At 39.1% G+C, this 11,695-nt stretch overlaps 24 non-coding genes across 24 annotated transcripts; 13 read left to right on the top strand and 11 right to left on the bottom strand.

The window, feature by feature from the left end:
• Positions 1-15: 15 nt before the first annotated feature.
• Positions 16-98, top strand: TRNAL-CAG (transfer RNA leucine (anticodon CAG)). The gene has a single exon. It is a non-coding gene; the product is annotated as a tRNA-Leu (tRNA).
• A 1,117-nt stretch (positions 99-1,215) lies between these two features.
• On the top strand, positions 1,216-1,298 carry TRNAL-CAG (transfer RNA leucine (anticodon CAG)). Its single transcript has one exon. It is a non-coding gene; the product is annotated as a tRNA-Leu (tRNA).
• A 577-nt stretch (positions 1,299-1,875) lies between these two features.
• On the bottom strand, positions 1,876-1,948 carry TRNAF-GAA (transfer RNA phenylalanine (anticodon GAA)). Its single transcript has one exon. It is a non-coding gene; the product is annotated as a tRNA-Phe (tRNA).
• Positions 1,949-2,101: 153 nt separating this feature from the next.
• On the top strand, positions 2,102-2,184 carry TRNAL-CAG (transfer RNA leucine (anticodon CAG)). The gene has a single exon. It is a non-coding gene; the product is annotated as a tRNA-Leu (tRNA).
• A 577-nt stretch (positions 2,185-2,761) lies between these two features.
• Positions 2,762-2,834, bottom strand: TRNAF-GAA (transfer RNA phenylalanine (anticodon GAA)). The gene has a single exon. It is a non-coding gene; the product is annotated as a tRNA-Phe (tRNA).
• A 153-nt stretch (positions 2,835-2,987) lies between these two features.
• TRNAL-CAG (transfer RNA leucine (anticodon CAG)) lies at positions 2,988-3,070 on the top strand. Its single transcript has one exon. It is a non-coding gene; the product is annotated as a tRNA-Leu (tRNA).
• Positions 3,071-3,647: 577 nt separating this feature from the next.
• TRNAF-GAA (transfer RNA phenylalanine (anticodon GAA)) lies at positions 3,648-3,720 on the bottom strand. The gene has a single exon. It is a non-coding gene; the product is annotated as a tRNA-Phe (tRNA).
• Positions 3,721-3,872: 152 nt separating this feature from the next.
• Positions 3,873-3,955, top strand: TRNAL-CAG (transfer RNA leucine (anticodon CAG)). The gene has a single exon. It is a non-coding gene; the product is annotated as a tRNA-Leu (tRNA).
• A 577-nt stretch (positions 3,956-4,532) lies between these two features.
• On the bottom strand, positions 4,533-4,605 carry TRNAF-GAA (transfer RNA phenylalanine (anticodon GAA)). The gene has a single exon. It is a non-coding gene; the product is annotated as a tRNA-Phe (tRNA).
• Positions 4,606-4,753: 148 nt separating this feature from the next.
• TRNAL-CAG (transfer RNA leucine (anticodon CAG)) lies at positions 4,754-4,836 on the top strand. Its single transcript has one exon. It is a non-coding gene; the product is annotated as a tRNA-Leu (tRNA).
• A 567-nt stretch (positions 4,837-5,403) lies between these two features.
• TRNAF-GAA (transfer RNA phenylalanine (anticodon GAA)) lies at positions 5,404-5,476 on the bottom strand. The gene has a single exon. It is a non-coding gene; the product is annotated as a tRNA-Phe (tRNA).
• A 153-nt stretch (positions 5,477-5,629) lies between these two features.
• Positions 5,630-5,712, top strand: TRNAL-CAG (transfer RNA leucine (anticodon CAG)). The gene has a single exon. It is a non-coding gene; the product is annotated as a tRNA-Leu (tRNA).
• Positions 5,713-6,289: 577 nt separating this feature from the next.
• TRNAF-GAA (transfer RNA phenylalanine (anticodon GAA)) lies at positions 6,290-6,362 on the bottom strand. Its single transcript has one exon. It is a non-coding gene; the product is annotated as a tRNA-Phe (tRNA).
• Positions 6,363-6,514: 152 nt separating this feature from the next.
• Positions 6,515-6,597, top strand: TRNAL-CAG (transfer RNA leucine (anticodon CAG)). Its single transcript has one exon. It is a non-coding gene; the product is annotated as a tRNA-Leu (tRNA).
• A 577-nt stretch (positions 6,598-7,174) lies between these two features.
• On the bottom strand, positions 7,175-7,247 carry TRNAF-GAA (transfer RNA phenylalanine (anticodon GAA)). Its single transcript has one exon. It is a non-coding gene; the product is annotated as a tRNA-Phe (tRNA).
• Positions 7,248-7,395: 148 nt separating this feature from the next.
• On the top strand, positions 7,396-7,478 carry TRNAL-CAG (transfer RNA leucine (anticodon CAG)). The gene has a single exon. It is a non-coding gene; the product is annotated as a tRNA-Leu (tRNA).
• An 802-nt stretch (positions 7,479-8,280) lies between these two features.
• On the top strand, positions 8,281-8,363 carry TRNAL-CAG (transfer RNA leucine (anticodon CAG)). Its single transcript has one exon. It is a non-coding gene; the product is annotated as a tRNA-Leu (tRNA).
• Positions 8,364-8,940: 577 nt separating this feature from the next.
• TRNAF-GAA (transfer RNA phenylalanine (anticodon GAA)) lies at positions 8,941-9,013 on the bottom strand. The gene has a single exon. It is a non-coding gene; the product is annotated as a tRNA-Phe (tRNA).
• Positions 9,014-9,165: 152 nt separating this feature from the next.
• TRNAL-CAG (transfer RNA leucine (anticodon CAG)) lies at positions 9,166-9,248 on the top strand. Its single transcript has one exon. It is a non-coding gene; the product is annotated as a tRNA-Leu (tRNA).
• A 577-nt stretch (positions 9,249-9,825) lies between these two features.
• On the bottom strand, positions 9,826-9,898 carry TRNAF-GAA (transfer RNA phenylalanine (anticodon GAA)). The gene has a single exon. It is a non-coding gene; the product is annotated as a tRNA-Phe (tRNA).
• A 148-nt stretch (positions 9,899-10,046) lies between these two features.
• On the top strand, positions 10,047-10,129 carry TRNAL-CAG (transfer RNA leucine (anticodon CAG)). The gene has a single exon. It is a non-coding gene; the product is annotated as a tRNA-Leu (tRNA).
• A 567-nt stretch (positions 10,130-10,696) lies between these two features.
• On the bottom strand, positions 10,697-10,769 carry TRNAF-GAA (transfer RNA phenylalanine (anticodon GAA)). Its single transcript has one exon. It is a non-coding gene; the product is annotated as a tRNA-Phe (tRNA).
• Positions 10,770-10,922: 153 nt separating this feature from the next.
• On the top strand, positions 10,923-11,005 carry TRNAL-CAG (transfer RNA leucine (anticodon CAG)). The gene has a single exon. It is a non-coding gene; the product is annotated as a tRNA-Leu (tRNA).
• Positions 11,006-11,582: 577 nt separating this feature from the next.
• Positions 11,583-11,655, bottom strand: TRNAF-GAA (transfer RNA phenylalanine (anticodon GAA)). Its single transcript has one exon. It is a non-coding gene; the product is annotated as a tRNA-Phe (tRNA).
• Positions 11,656-11,695: the final 40 nt, after the last annotated feature.

Genomic DNA, 11,695 nt, shown 5'->3' with positions numbered 1-11,695 from the left:
GTAATACAAAGGAAAGTCAGGATGGCCGAGCGGTCTAAGGCGCTGCGTTCAGGTCGCAGTCTCCTCTGGAGGCGTGGGTTCGAATCCCACTTCTGACAGATGTTTTTTATATAGAGATTAAAAATCTTCAAAAAATTTCGGAATGAAAACTACACACTGTACTGGCATGGAATGCTAACGGGATTTGTAAAATTATATTCACCACAATGCAACATAGGGCTTTTGAGGTATTTTACCTAAGCTGCCAAAACTCTAAACGCATCAACGATTTAACTCACTTTAGTGGATTTTGAGTTAAAATGAAACTGCTGAAACCAAGGATCAAAGCAGGGATATTTAGTCAAACGCTCTCCCAACAGAGCTAGTTCAGCTAACACACTTAGTGCATTGATGGTTGTGTAGATGGTTGTCTCCTCTGGAGGCGTGGGTTCGAATCCCACTTCTGACAGATGTTTTTTATATAGAGACTAAAAATCTTCAAAAAATTTCAGAATGAAAACTACACACTGTACTGGCATGGAATGCTAACGGGATTTGTAAAATTATATTCACCACAATGCAACATAGGGCTTTTGAGGTATTTTACCTAAGCTGCCAAAACTCTAAACGCATCAACGATTTAACTCACTTTAGTGGATTTTGAGTTAAAATGAAACTGCTGAAACCAAGGATCAAAGCAGGGATATTTAGTCAAACGCTCTCCCAACAGAGCTAGTTCAGCTAACACACTTAGTGCATTGATGGTTGTGTAGATGGTTGTGTAGAGCACAGCATTGTAAGATGTCCCCAATAATAGGAATGGTTTTTCATGTGTAAAAATGTCTCTTTTTATAAAGAAAAAAAAACTTCAAAATTTTCAAAATGAAAACCAAACACTGTACTGGCATGAAATGCTAACGGGATATGTAAAACAATTTTCTCCACAATGCAAAATAGTGCCTATGAGGTATATTAACTAAGCTGCTAAAACTCTAAACGCATCAACGACTTAACTTACTTCAGTTGATTTTGAGACATAAGGAAACTGCCGAAACTCTGGATCGAACCAGGGACCTTTAGATCTTCAGTCTAACGCTCTCCCAACTGAGCTATTTCGGCTAATACACCTAGTTGACAGATGGTGGTGTAGGGCACAGTGTTGTAAAATGTCCCCAACGATAGGGATGTTTTTTCATGTGTTAAAACAACGGTTTTACAGCTGTAATACAAAGCAAAGTCAGGATGGCCGAGCGGTCTAAGGCGCTGCGTTCAGGTCGCAGTCTCCTCTGGAGGTGTGGGTTCGAATCCCACTTCTGACAGATGATTTTTATATAGAGACTAAAAATCTTCAAAAAATTTCAGAATGAAAACTACACACTGTACTGGCATGGAATGCTAACGGGATTTGTAAAATTATATTCACCACAATGCAACATAGGGCTTTTGAGGTATTTTACCTAAGCTGCCAAAACTCTAAACGCATCAACGATTTAACTCACTTTAGTGGATTTTGAATTAAAATGAAACTGCTGAAACCAAGGATCAAAGCAGGGATATTTAGTCAAACGCTCTCCCAACAGAGCTAGTTCAGCTAACACACTTGGTGCATTGATGGTTGTGTAGATGGTTGTGTAGAGCACAGCATTGTAAGATGTCCCCAATAATAGGAATGGTTTTTCATGTGTAAAAATGTCTCTTTTTATAAAGAAAAAAAAACTTCAAAATTTTCAAAATGAAAACCAAACACTGTACTGGCATGAAATGCTAACGGGATATGTAAAACAATTTTCTCCACAATGCAAAATAGTGCCTATGAGGTATATTAACTAAGCTGCTAAAACTCTAAACGCATCAATGACTTAACTTACTTCAGTTGATTTTGAGACATAAGGAAACTGCCGAAACCCGGGATCGAACCAGGGACCTTTAGATCTTCAGTCTAACGCTCTCCCAACTGAGCTATTTCGGCTAATACACCTAGTTGACAGATGGTGGTGTAGGGCACAGTGTTGTAAAATGTCCCCAACGATAGGGATGTTTTTTCATGTGTTAAAACAACGGTTTTACAGCTCGCATGGCTTCTTTTTTTTTTTCGCATTGGTGGAGGTGTAATACAAAGGAAATCAGGATGGCCGAGCGGTCTAAGGCGCTGCGTTCAGGTCGCAGTCTCCTCTGGAGACGTGGGTTCGAATCCCACTTCTGACAGATGTTTTTTATATAGAGACTAAAAATCTTCAAAAAATTTCAGAATGAAAACTACACACTGTACTGGCATGGAATGCTAACGGGATTTGTAAAATTATATTCACCACAATGCAACATAGGGCTTTTGAGGTATTTTACCTAAGCTGCCAAAACTCTAAACGCATCAACGATTTAACTCACTTTAGTGGATTTTGAATTAAAATGAAACTGCTGAAACCAAGGATCAAAGCAGGGATATTTAGTCAAACGCTCTCCCAACAGAGCTAGTTCAGCTAACACACTTGGTGCATTGATGGTTGTGTAGATGGTTGTGTAGAGCACAGCATTGTAAGATGTCCCCAATAATAGGAATGGTTTTTCATGTGTAAAAATGTCTCTTTTTATAAAGAAAAAAAAACTTCAAAATTTTCAAAATGAAAACCAAACACTGTACTGGCATGAAATGCTAACGGGATATGTAAAACAATTTTCTCCACAATGCAAAATAGTGCCTATGAGGTATATTAACTAAGCTGCTAAAACTCTAAACGCATCAATGACTTAACTTACTTCAGTTGATTTTGAGACATAAGGAAACTGCCGAAACCCGGGATCGAACCAGGGACCTTTAGATCTTCAGTCTAACGCTCTCCCAACTGAGCTATTTCGGCTAATACACCTAGTTGACAGATGGTGGTGTAGGGCACAGTGTTGTAAAATGTCCCCAACGATAGGGATGTTTTTTCATGTGTTAAAACAACGGTTTTACAGCTCGCATGGCTTCTTTTTTTTTTTCGCATTGGTGGAGGTGTAATACAAAGGAAATCAGGATGGCCGAGCGGTCTAAGGCGCTGCGTTCAGGTCGCAGTCTCCTCTGGAGGCGTGGGTTCGAATCCCACTTCTGACAGATGTTTTTTATATAGAGACTAAAAATCTTCAAAAAATTTCAGAATGAAAACTACACACTGTACTGGCATGGAATGCTAACGGGATTTGTAAAATTATATTCACCACAATGCAACATAGGGCTTTTGAGGTATTTTACCTAAGCTGCCAAAACTCTAAACGCATCAACGATTTAACTCACTTTAGTGGATTTTGAATTAAAATGAAACTGCTGAAACCAAGGATCAAAGCAGGGATATTTAGTCAAACGCTCTCCCAACAGAGCTAGTTCAGCTAACACACTTGGTGCATTGATGGTTGTGTAGATGGTTGTGTAGAGCACAGCATTGTAAGATGTCCCCAATAATAGGAATGGTTTTTCATGTGTAAAAATGTCTCTTTTTATAAAGAAAAAAAAACTTCAAAATTTTCAAAATGAAAACCAAACACTGTACTGGCATGAAATGCTAACGGGATATGTAAAACAATTTTCTCCACAATGCAAAATAGTGCCTATGAGGTATATTAACTAAGCTGCTAAAACTCTAAACGCATCAATGACTTAACTTACTTCAGTTGATTTTGAGACATAAGGAAACTGCCGAAACCCGGGATCGAACCAGGGACCTTTAGATCTTCAGTCTAACGCTCTCCCAACTGAGCTATTTCGGCTAATACACCTAGTTGACAGATGGTGGTGTAGGGCACAGTGTTGTAAAATGTCCCCAACGATAGGGATGTTTTTTCATGTGTTAAAACAACGGTTTTACAGCTCGCATGGCTTCTTTTTTTTTTCGCATTGGTGGAGGTGTAATACAAAGGAAATCAGGATGGCCGAGCGGTCTAAGGCGCTGCGTTCAGGTCGCAGTCTCCTCTGGAGGCGTGGGTTCGAATCCCACTTCTGACAGATGTTTTTTATATAGAGACTAAAAATCTTCAACAAATTTCAGAATGAAAACTACACACTGTACTGGCATGGAATGCTAACGGGATTTGTAAAATTATATTCACCACAATGCAACATAGGGCTTTTGAGGTATTTTACCTAAGCTGCCAAAACTCTAAACGCATCAACGATTTAACTCACTTTAGTGGATTTTGAGTTAAAATGAAACTGCTGAAACCAAGGATCAAAGCAGGGATATTCAGTCAAACGCTCTCCCAACAGAGCTAGTTCAGCTAACACACTTAGTGCATTGATGGTTGTGTAGATGGTTGTGTAGAGCACAGCATTGTAAGATGTCCCCAATAATAGGAATGGTTTTTCATGTGTAAAAATGTCTCTTTTTATAAAGAAAAATTTACTTCAAAATTTTCAAAATGAAAACCAAACACTGTACTGGCATGAAATGCTAACGGGATATGTAAAACAATTTTCTCCACAATGCAAAATAGTGCCTTTGAGGTATATTAACTAAGCTGCTAAAACTCTAAACGCATCAACGACTTAACTTACTTCAGTTGATTTTGAGACATAAGGAAACTGCCGAAACCCGGGATCGAACCAGGGACCTTTAGATCTTCAGTCTAACGCTCTCCCAACTGAGCTATTTCGGCTAATACACCTAGTTGACAGATGGTGGTGTAGGGCACAGTGTTGTAAAATGTCCCCAAAGATAGGGATGTTTTTTCATGTGTTAAAACAACGGTTTTACAGCTCGCATGGCTTCTTTTTTGCATTGGTGGAGATGTAATACAAAGCACTGTCAGGATGGCCGAGCGGTCTAAGGCGCTGCGTTCAGGTCGCAGTCTCCTCTGGAGGCGTGGGTTCGAATCCCACTTCTGACAGAAGTTTTTTATATAGAGACTAAAAATCTTCAAAAAATTTCAGAATGAAAACTACACACTGTACTGGCATGGAATGCTAACGGGATTTGTAAAATTATATTCACCACAATGCAACATAGGGCTTTTGAGGTATTTTACCTAAGCTGCCAAAACTCTAAACGCATCAACGATTTAAGTCACTTTAGTGGATTTTGAGTTAAAATGAAACTGCTGAAACCAAGGATCAAAGCAGTCAAACGCTCTCCCAACAGAGCTAGCTCAGCTAACACACTTAGTGCATTGACGGTTGTGTAGATGGTTGTGTAGAGCACAACATTGTAAGATGTCCCCAATAATAGGAATGGTTTTTCATGTGTAAAAATGTCTCTTTTTATAAAGAAAAAAAAACTTCAAAATTTTCAAAATGAAAACCAAACACTGTACTGGCATGAAATGCTAACGGGATATGTAAAACAATTTTCTCCACAATGCAAAATAGTGCCTATGAGGTATATTAACTAAGCTGCTAAAACTCTAAACGCATCAATGACTTAACTTACTTCAGTTGATTTTGAGACATAAGGAAACTGCCGAAACCCGGGATCGAACCAGGGACCTTTAGATCTTCAGTCTAACGCTCTCCCAACTGAGCTATTTCGGCTAATACACCTAGTTGACAGATGGTGGTGTAGGGCACAGTGTTGTAAAATGTCCCCAACGATAGGGATGTTTTTTCATGTGTTAAAACAACGGTTTTACAGCTCGCATGGCTTCTTTTTTTTTTTCGCATTGGTGGAGGTGTAATACAAAGGAAATCAGGATGGCCGAGCGGTCTAAGGCGCTGCGTTCAGGTCGCAGTCTCCTCTGGAGGCGTGGGTTCGAATCCCACTTCTGACAGATGTTTTTTATATAGAGACTAAAAATCTTCAAAAAATTTCAGAATGAAAACTACACACTGTACTGGCATGGAATGCTAACGGGATTTGTAAAATTATATTCACCACAATGCAACATAGGGCTTTTGAGGTATTTTACCTAAGCTGCCAAAACTCTAAACGCATCAACGATTTAACTCACTTTAGTGGATTTTGAATTAAAATGAAACTGCTGAAACCAAGGATCAAAGCAGGGATATTTAGTCAAACGCTCTCCCAACAGAGCTAGTTCAGCTAACACACTTGGTGCATTGATGGTTGTGTAGATGGTTGTGTAGAGCACAGCATTGTAAGATGTCCCCAATAATAGGAATGGTTTTTCATGTGTAAAAATGTCTCTTTTTATAAAGAAAAAAAAACTTCAAAATTTTCAAAATGAAAACCAAACACTGTACTGGCATGAAATGCTAACGGGATATGTAAAACAATTTTCTCCACAATGCAAAATAGTGCCTATGAGGTATATTAACTAAGCTGCTAAAACTCTAAACGCATCAATGACTTAACTTACTTCAGTTGATTTTGAGACATAAGGAAACTGCCGAAACCCGGGATCGAACCAGGGACCTTTAGATCTTCAGTCTAACGCTCTCCCAACTGAGCTATTTCGGCTAATACACCTAGTTGACAGATGGTGGTGTAGGGCACAGTGTTGTAAAATGTCCCCAACGATAGGGATGTTTTTTCATGTGTTAAAACAACGGTTTTACAGCTCGCATGGCTTCTTTTTTTTTTCGCATTGGTGGAGGTGTAATACAAAGGAAATCAGGATGGCCGAGCGGTCTAAGGCGCTGCGTTCAGGTCGCAGTCTCCTCTGGAGGCGTGGGTTCGAATCCCACTTCTGACAGATGTTTTTTATATAGAGACTAAAAATCTTCAACAAATTTCAGAATGAAAACTACACACTGTACTGGCATGGAATGCTAACGGGATTTGTAAAATTATATTCACCACAATGCAACATAGGGCTTTTGAGGTATTTTACCTAAGCTGCCAAAACTCTAAACGCATCAACGATTTAACTCACTTTAGTGGATTTTGAGTTAAAATGAAACTGCTGAAACCAAGGATCAAAGCAGGGATATTTAGTCAAACGCTCTCCCAACAGAGCTAGTTCAGCTAACACACTTAGTGCATTGATGGTTGTGTAGATGGTTGTGTAGAGCACAGCATTGTAAGATGTCCCCAATAATAGGAATGGTTTTTCATGTGTAAAAATGTCTCTTTTTATAAAGAAAAATTTACTTCAAAATTTTCAAAATGAAAACCAAACACTGTACTGGCATGAAATGCTAACGGGATATGTAAAACAATTTTCTCCACAATGCAAAATAGTGCCTTTGAGGTATATTAACTAAGCTGCTAAAACTCTAAACGCATCAACGACTTAACTTACTTCAGTTGATTTTGAGACATAAGGAAACTGCCGAAACCCGGGATCGAACCAGGGACCTTTAGATCTTCAGTCTAACGCTCTCCCAACTGAGCTATTTCGGCTAATACACCTAGTTGACAGATGGTGGTGTAGGGCACAGTGTTGTAAAATGTCCCCAAAGATAGGGATGTTTTTTCATGTGTTAAAACAACGGTTTTACAGCTCGCATGGCTTCTTTTTTGCATTGGTGGAGATGTAATACAAAGCACTGTCAGGATGGCCGAGCGGTCTAAGGCGCTGCGTTCAGGTCGCAGTCTCCTCTGGAGGCGTGGGTTCGAATCCCACTTCTGACAGAAGTTTTTTATATAGAGACTAAAAATCTTCAAAAAATTTCAGAATGAAAACTACACACTGTACTGGCATGGAATGCTAACGGGATTTGTAAAATTATATTCACCACAATGCAACATAGGGCTTTTGAGGTATTTTACCTAAGCTGCCAAAACTCTAAACGCATCAACGATTTAACTCACTTTAGTGGATTTTGAGTTAAAATGAAACTGCTGAAACCAAGGATCAAAGCAGGGATATTTAGTCAAACGCTCTCCAAACAGAGCTAGTTCAGCTAACACACTTAGTGCATTGATGGTTGTGTAGATGGTTGTGTAGAGCACAGCATTGTAAGATGTCCCCAATAATAGGAATGGTTTTTCATGTGTAAAAATGTCTCTTTTTATAAAGAAAAAAAAACTTCAAAATTTTCAAAATGAAAACCAAACACTGTACTGGCATGAAATGCTAACGGGATATGTAAAACAATTTTCTCCACAATGCAAAATAGTGCCTATGAGGTATATTAACTAAGCTGCTAAAACTCTAAACGCATCAACGACTTAACTTACTTCAGTTGATTTTGAGACATAAGGAAACTGCCGAAACCCGGGATCGAACCAGGGACCTTTAGATCTTCAGTCTAACGCACTCCCAACTGAGCTATTTCGGCTAATACACCTAGTTGACAGATGGTGGTGTAGGGCACAGTGTGGTAAAATGTCCCCAACGATAGGGATGTTTTTTCATGTGTTAAAACAACGGTTTTACAGCTCGCATGGCTTCTTTTTTTTTTGCATTGGTGGAGGTGTAATACAAAGCAAAGTCAGGATGGCCGAGCGGTCTAAGGCGCTGCGTTCAGGTCGCAGTCTCCTCTGGAGGCGTGGGTTCGAATCCCACTTCTGACAGATGTTTTTTATATAGAGACTAAAAATCTTCAAAAAATTTCAGAATGAAAACTACACACTGTACTGGCATGGAATGCTAACGGGATTTGTAAAATTATATTCACCACAATGCAACATAGGGCTTTTGAGGTATTTTACCTAAGCTGCCAAAACTCTAAACGCATCAACGATTTAACTCACTTTAGTGGATTTTGAATTAAAATGAAACTGCTGAAACCAAGGATCAAAGCAGGGATATTTAGTCAAACGCTCTCCCAACAGAGCTAGTTCAGCTAACACACTTGGTGCATTGATGGTTGTGTAGATGGTTGTGTAGAGCACAGCATTGTAAGATGTCCCCAATAATAGGAATGGTTTTTCATGTGTAAAAATGTCTCTTTTTATAAAGAAAAAAAAACTTCAAAATTTTCAAAATGAAAACCAAACACTGTACTGGCATGAAATGCTAACGGGATATGTAAAACAATTTTCTCCACAATGCAAAATAGTGCCTATGAGGTATATTAACTAAGCTGCTAAAACTCTAAACGCATCAATGACTTAACTTACTTCAGTTGATTTTGAGACATAAGGAAACTGCCGAAACCCGGGATCGAACCAGGGACCTTTAGATCTTCAGTCTAACGCTCTCCCAACTGAGCTATTTCGGCTAATACACCTAGTTGACAGATGGTGGTGTAGGGCACAGTGTTGTAAAATGTCCCCAACGATAGGGATGTTTTTTCATGTGTTAAAACAACGGTTTTACAGCTCGCATGGCTTCTTTTTTTTTTCGCATTGGTGGAGGTGTAATACAAAGGAAATCAGGATGGCCGAGCGGTCTAAGGCGCTGCGTTCAGGTCGCAGTCTCCTCTGGAGGCGTGGGTTCGAATCCCACTTCTGACAGATGTTTTTTATATAGAGACTAAAAATCTTCAACAAATTTCAGAATGAAAACTACACACTGTACTGGCATGGAATGCTAACGGGATTTGTAAAATTATATTCACCACAATGCAACATAGGGCTTTTGAGGTATTTTACCTAAGCTGCCAAAACTCTAAACGCATCAACGATTTAACTCACTTTAGTGGATTTTGAGTTAAAATGAAACTGCTGAAACCAAGGATCAAAGCAGGGATATTTAGTCAAACGCTCTCCCAACAGAGCTAGTTCAGCTAACACACTTAGTGCATTGATGGTTGTGTAGATGGTTGTGTAGAGCACAGCATTGTAAGATGTCCCCAATAATAGGAATGGTTTTTCATGTGTAAAAATGTCTCTTTTTATAAAGAAAAATTTACTTCAAAATTTTCAAAATGAAAACCAAACACTGTACTGGCATGAAATGCTAACGGGATATGTAAAACAATTTTCTCCACAATGCAAAATAGTGCCTTTGAGGTATATTAACTAAGCTGCTAAAACTCTAAACGCATCAACGACTTAACTTACTTCAGTTGATTTTGAGACATAAGGAAACTGCCGAAACCCGGGATCGAACCAGGGACCTTTAGATCTTCAGTCTAACGCTCTCCCAACTGAGCTATTTCGGCTAATACACCTAGTTGACAGATGGTGGTGTAGGGCACAGTGTTGTAAAATGTCCCCAAAGATAGGGATGTTTTTTCATGTGTTAAAACAACGGTTTTACAGCTCGCATGGCTTCTTTTTTGCATTGGTGGAGATGTAATACAAAGCACTGTCAGGATGGCCGAGCGGTCTAAGGCGCTGCGTTCAGGTCGCAGTCTCCTCTGGAGGCGTGGGTTCGAATCCCACTTCTGACAGAAGTTTTTTATATAGAGACTAAAAATCTTCAAAAAATTTCAGAATGAAAACTACACACTGTACTGGCATGGAATGCTAACGGGATTTGTAAAATTATATTCACCACAATGCAACATAGGGCTTTTGAGGTATTTTACCTAAGCTGCCAAAACTCTAAACGCATCAACGATTTAAGTCACTTTAGTGGATTTTGAGTTAAAATGAAACTGCTGAAACCAAGGATCAAAGCAGTCAAACGCTCTCCCAACAGAGCTAGCTCAGCTAACACACTTAGTGCATTGACGGTTGTGTAGATGGTTGTGTAGAGCACAACATTGTAAGATGTCCCCAATAATAGGAATGGTTTTTCATGTGTAAAAATGTCTCTTTTTATAAAGAAAAAAAAACTTCAAAATTTTCAAAATGAAAACCAAACACTGTACTGGCATGAAATGCTAACGGGATATGTAAAACAATTTTCTCCACAATGCAAAATAGTGCCTATGAGGTATATTAACTAAGCTGCTAAAACTCTAAACGCATCAATGACTTAACTTACTTCAGTTGATTTTGAGACATAAGGAAACTGCCGAAACCCGGGATCGAACCAGGGACCTTTAGATCTTCAGTCTAACGCTCTCCCAACTGAGCTATTTCGGCTAATACACCTAGTTGACAGATGGTGGTGTAGGGCACAGTGTTGTAAAATGTCCCCAACGATAGGGATGTTTTTTCATGTGTTAAAACAACGGTTTTACAGCTCGCATGGCTTCTTTTTTTTTTTCGCATTGGTGGAGGTGTAATACAAAGGAAATCAGGATGGCCGAGCGGTCTAAGGCGCTGCGTTCAGGTCGCAGTCTCCTCTGGAGGCGTGGGTTCGAATCCCACTTCTGACAGATGTTTTTTATATAGAGACTAAAAATCTTCAAAAAATTTCAGAATGAAAACTACACACTGTACTGGCATGGAATGCTAACGGGATTTGTAAAATTATATTCACCACAATGCAACATAGGGCTTTTGAGGTATTTTACCTAAGCTGCCAAAACTCTAAACGCATCAACGATTTAACTCACTTTAGTGGATTTTGAATTAAAATGAAACTGCTGAAACCAAGGATCAAAGCAGGGATATTTAGTCAAACGCTCTCCCAACAGAGCTAGTTCAGCTAACACACTTGGTGCATTGATGGTTGTGTAGATGGTTGTGTAGAGCACAGCATTGTAAGATGTCCCCAATAATAGGAATGGTTTTTCATGTGTAAAAATGTCTCTTTTTATAAAGAAAAAAAAACTTCAAAATTTTCAAAATGAAAACCAAACACTGTACTGGCATGAAATGCTAACGGGATATGTAAAACAATTTTCTCCACAATGCAAAATAGTGCCTATGAGGTATATTAACTAAGCTGCTAAAACTCTAAACGCATCAATGACTTAACTTACTTCAGTTGATTTTGAGACATAAGGAAACTGCCGAAACCCGGGATCGAACCAGGGACCTTTAGATCTTCAGTCTAACGCTCTCCCAACTGAGCTATTTCGGCTAATACACCTAGTTGACAGATGGTGGTGTAGGGCACAGTG

The sequence above is a fragment of the Hyla sarda genome, unplaced genomic scaffold (genome assembly GCF_029499605.1).
Source record: "Hyla sarda isolate aHylSar1 unplaced genomic scaffold, aHylSar1.hap1 scaffold_1501, whole genome shotgun sequence".
NCBI lineage: Eukaryota > Metazoa > Chordata > Amphibia > Anura > Hylidae > Hyla > Hyla sarda.
Note: the sequence above shows the minus strand (reverse complement) of the source record. Positions and strands in the feature narration are given on the sequence as shown.